This window comes from Sinocyclocheilus rhinocerous, unplaced genomic scaffold (assembly GCF_001515625.1).
Source record: "Sinocyclocheilus rhinocerous isolate Xijiao unplaced genomic scaffold, SAMN03320098_v1.1 scaffold5130, whole genome shotgun sequence".
In the NCBI taxonomy this organism is placed as follows: Eukaryota; Metazoa; Chordata; class Actinopteri; order Cypriniformes; family Cyprinidae; genus Sinocyclocheilus; species Sinocyclocheilus rhinocerous.
In genome coordinates this window covers 106,464-111,001 of record NW_015644613.1, presented here as the reverse complement: position 1 = coordinate 111,001, position 4,538 = coordinate 106,464, and the positions used below count along the sequence as shown (strand labels likewise).

The window sequence follows — 4,538 nt, the reverse complement described above, 5'->3', positions numbered from 1 at the left end:
GATTTTGAAATGTGCAGTGCTCATGTTTATTCAACGAAGTCAAACGGCACAAATAAATCAATGTATGGGAAACTGGTAATGTATATCGAAAAATGCAAAATGAAATGTGTTTAAAAATCATATCACCGTTATTGAAAAAAATTATATCGCGATACATATTGATATTGAATTATTGTCCAGCCCTAATTACATCCAAACATTTAAACTGCCATGAAATGCTAAATCTTATTTTCTGAGATGTTAAGGGGATACTCCACCCAAAAATGAAAATTCTCTCATCACTTACTCACACTCATGCTGTCCCAGATGTATATGACTGATTTTCTTCAGATGAACACAAATTAAGATTTTTAGAAAAATAATCCATCTGAGTCAATATAATGCAAGAGTATGGGATCCCCAAAGTGGACGCATCAAAAACCACACAACACCAACACGATGGTAATCCATACGACCCCAGGTGATGAATCAATGTCTTCTGAAGTTAAACAATGGGTGTGTGTATATACTATTAAAAACATTTCAAAATATAATCCTAACTTCCAGCCAAAAGTCATAGATGGGTATTGGTATTTTTCTCACACACGCATCGTTTTGCTTCAGAAGACACTGATTCATCAACTCTGGTTGTATGGCTTACCATCATGTTGATGTTTTTGTCATGATTTTTGAAGTGTCAACTTCAGGGATCTGTTACACTTGCATTATATGGACTCTATGGATTATTTTTCTAAAAGTCTTTGTTTGTGTTCATGTGAAGAAATTATCTTCTACAGTATTATATTGATGTCTCTCCAAACATCAACCAGCACAGTCTAGGTGCATGCATTGGACTGCAAATAACGGCACTTATACAGTGATGCATTTGAACGCTACGACAATGATGAAATCATAAAAATCAAAGAAGAATGGAAAGAGAAGTCTTTATTCCTTCTGCTTAATGCAGCAGCTAGAGTTCTTACTAGAACCAGCAGTATGACCATATTAGCCCGGTTCTGTCAACACTCTGCACTGGCTACCTATTAAACATCGTACACATTTTAAGGGTGTTTTCACACCTGTAGATCGATTGCTTTGTTCCGAAACAGGGATTAAAATTATTACAATGTTGCTTTTTATTCTTGGTGCGGTTCGCTTTCACACGGCAATGTTTCTAAACGGACCAAATTTGTTAATACAAGTCACGCGCGAGTAAACTGTTCTCTCATTGGTCAAAGTTTCACGGTTTATTTTCCGGGATTCCACTGAGCTGTCACAGCTGTCATCCGTCAGGATGGAACGACAACAGCTTCGTGGGCTTATTGTTGTTGTTTTTTGTAGCTGTCATTATATTAATTTATCATTTTGAGCAGGAGTCCAGAATTCATAAGGGAAAACGTTTTTAAAATGCACCTACTAGGAAGAAGAACAATAAGACGGGATTATAAAACGAAAAAGTGCGCTTTGATTTTGACTGGCGAAGACGTGCTCACCCACAGACACTCACAGGTTCATTTTGAAGTATTAGCAAAACAACAAAGCTAATGCTTTTCACAGAACTTACGTAATTACCCATCATACATTGTGATATAGCCTGGTTCGTTGGCCCGTTAGATCGGATTGCTTTCTCACTACAACCAAACCGCTCCAGAGTTCGTTTCCAATCAAGCCGAGACCACCTCGTTCAGGCGATCTCGGACCGATTGTTTTGGCGCGGATCCGGGCGCGATTGCCGTGTTCACATATGCCCAAACGAACCGAGCTAAGTACAACCGAACCGCTCCAGATTTCCTTTTCAATCGAGCCGAGACCACCTCGTTCAGGCGATCTCGGACCGATTGTTTTGATGCGGATCCGAGCGCGATTGCCGTGTTCACATATGCTCAAACGAACCGAGCTAAGGGGTGAAACGCGCCAGGTTCCGGAACAACGGGCCAGGTATGAAAGCACACTAAAATACTGCTAATTATAAAGCCTTGGATTAGGGTTGCACCGATACCATTTTTTCAGAACCGATCCGATCACAAAATTTCTTGCACTAGCTGGACTTCACACATGACGTAATCACGTTGAAAAGGTCACGCGTGAAGCAAGTGGAAGCACCGACCCAGTGTTTACAAAGCGAACGAGCAAAGAAAGTCAAACGCCCTTTACAAAAGAGGTAAATCAACGATGATGGACGATTATGGAGTTGGAGGAGAAAATGAGATGGAGTTTTTCGCCCTACTCTTTCTTTCTGAACCGGAGCACACAGATGAAGAGCTGACCGCGCGCAACCTTTCCAACGTGACTACATAATACGCATATTGCGGAGCTAGGGCAAGATGTAAATTTGTGGTTAAAAAGTATATATATTTTTTTTTTTTTTTTTAAGAAAACGACTGATGGCTGGGATCGTGTTGAGCTCTTTGAAGCTGCACTGAAACTGCAATCTGGATCTTCAGTCTGTTGGTCCCCATTGAAGTCCATTATATGGAGAAAAATCCTGGAACGTTTTCCTCAAAAACCTTAATTTCTTTGCGACTGAAGACAGAAAGACATGAACATCTCGGATGACACGGGGGAGAGTAAATTATCAGGAGATTTTTATTCTGGAAGCGAACTACTCCTTTAATAAAACTCAAACAGTCAGAATAATTAAATTTCCCCATATAAAAATGAGATTGTTGCAATGTTTACAGATGTTACTGTTTTTGATAATGAACGTAAATTTACATAGCATCCTAACTACTAAAGCTACTACTACTGTCAACTCAAGCTACTGTCAAACGTGCATTTCTAAGAGACAGAAAATGTACTATTATGAATACTGGAGCATACACTGCAAACTGTGCTGAAGACACGCATCACAAACCTGTGTCATGATTTGAAACAATATCACTCATTACAACATACAGAAACTAAGAAATTAAGTTTTCTATTAAGATATTTATTTTAAGGAAAAATTACGTGAAGTGTTTGTCATGTTCTGACCATAAAGAGTCGTTTAAATCCACAATTAACGGTCTGGTTTATACGACTTTCACTTAGGAGCAAAAATCACCCTTTAAACTTGAAAGAAATAAAGATTTGAAATGTACTGTGATAATTATCGATATCAACTGATATGAACAATTTTATTGTGATCATTTTTTTTGGCCGTATCGGCCAGCCCTAGTTTAAATGAGTGTTCATGACATCAGATGGATCTTCATTAAATCATACCAGAGTCCACTGCACAATAACACACTGCAGGTTTCAGAGTATTTCTTGAAACCAAGCTGTAAAAACAGTGCAAGATGTAAAATTCTGATGCTGTATATTGCTACTTCGCAAATAAATACATGAATGGGCATGAAATGTTCATTTGACTTTTCTTAATATTTAATATCTGAGAAGAGCACAGAGTGTGACGAATGACATGCAACCAGCAGTCTAGCAAATTTGTGAAAACATGCATTTTAAAAATAGCTTTAATAATGTTTCAGAGCATAATGGCACAACAGTTCAGTTAATGGCGTAAATGTAATAATCACACAGATGTTTACCTGCCGGATTCAGATTCACGAACACTTCACGCATGTAATCTGGATTATTTTCATCAGCTCTCAATGAATAAACATTGAACAGTCACAGTTCTGCTCCCGAGAGCACTTATTAAATGATATATTGTAAATCGTGTCTGTGTAATGAATGCAGTATGCAGTGTGCAGACTGTGGAGTGTCTGTATTGTTGTCAAACACACGGTTGCCATCATTCAGACTCAAAACTCTTCTGCGCATGTTATGATGAAGCGCTGAAGCTTATTTCCCAAGCAGCCAAGTCAATCAGAACAGCGGCAATTCAAGACTCATTCAGAGGGTCACATATTCATAAGAGCTAATGTTTTAAACACTGGTGAATGTAGCTTTGGAGACGAACAGCGGTTCACAGTGTAGCTCAGTCACTGCGAGTCTTTTCACATTGCACTACTGTTTTATATCAGTTACAATATTTTGATGATAAAACTGTATTAAATCACAACACACAAAGAAATACAACAGAAATCACAAAATTTAGAGAAATTAATGCAAAATCATAAGACTTCATAGGGCCCTATTACTGTTAAAATTATAATAAATTATCAGTTTTAATATCTTTTATGAAATCAACTGATTAGACATGGTTTTTAATGACTAAAAATTAAACCAAAAACACATAATTTGGGGTGAAAATATATATAAAACATAATTTGGGAAAAATAAAATGGATTTCATAGTTCTCTAAATATGTACGACTGGTACGGTGGGGTTTTTATTGACATTCCCTGATCACTATGTATTAGGGCGGGTAAAAAATATCAATATCTCGATTATAATCGATTCTCATTTTTTCGGAACTATATCGATTCTTAAATCCCAAGAATCGATTAGTTTAGCCTGTTTTCAGTTAATGGACGGAACATTGAAGGGCACTTCCCATCCAATATATCGCAATAATCATTGTGCTTTGGTGCTTTTAATATGAAACAAAGTCTCAGATTTCAAATTCTGTCCGTTGTATTGCAGTATTCAAACAATAAATGCTGTTTTGGCGCTGT

General features: G+C 37.4%; 1 protein-coding gene across 7 annotated transcripts in view; it reads right to left on the bottom strand.

Moving 5' to 3' along the window:
- The window catches only part of tcf20 (transcription factor 20), a 21,047-nt gene that overhangs the window by 10,938 nt on the left and 5,571 nt on the right, over positions 1-4,538 (bottom strand). The window lies entirely within an intron of this gene.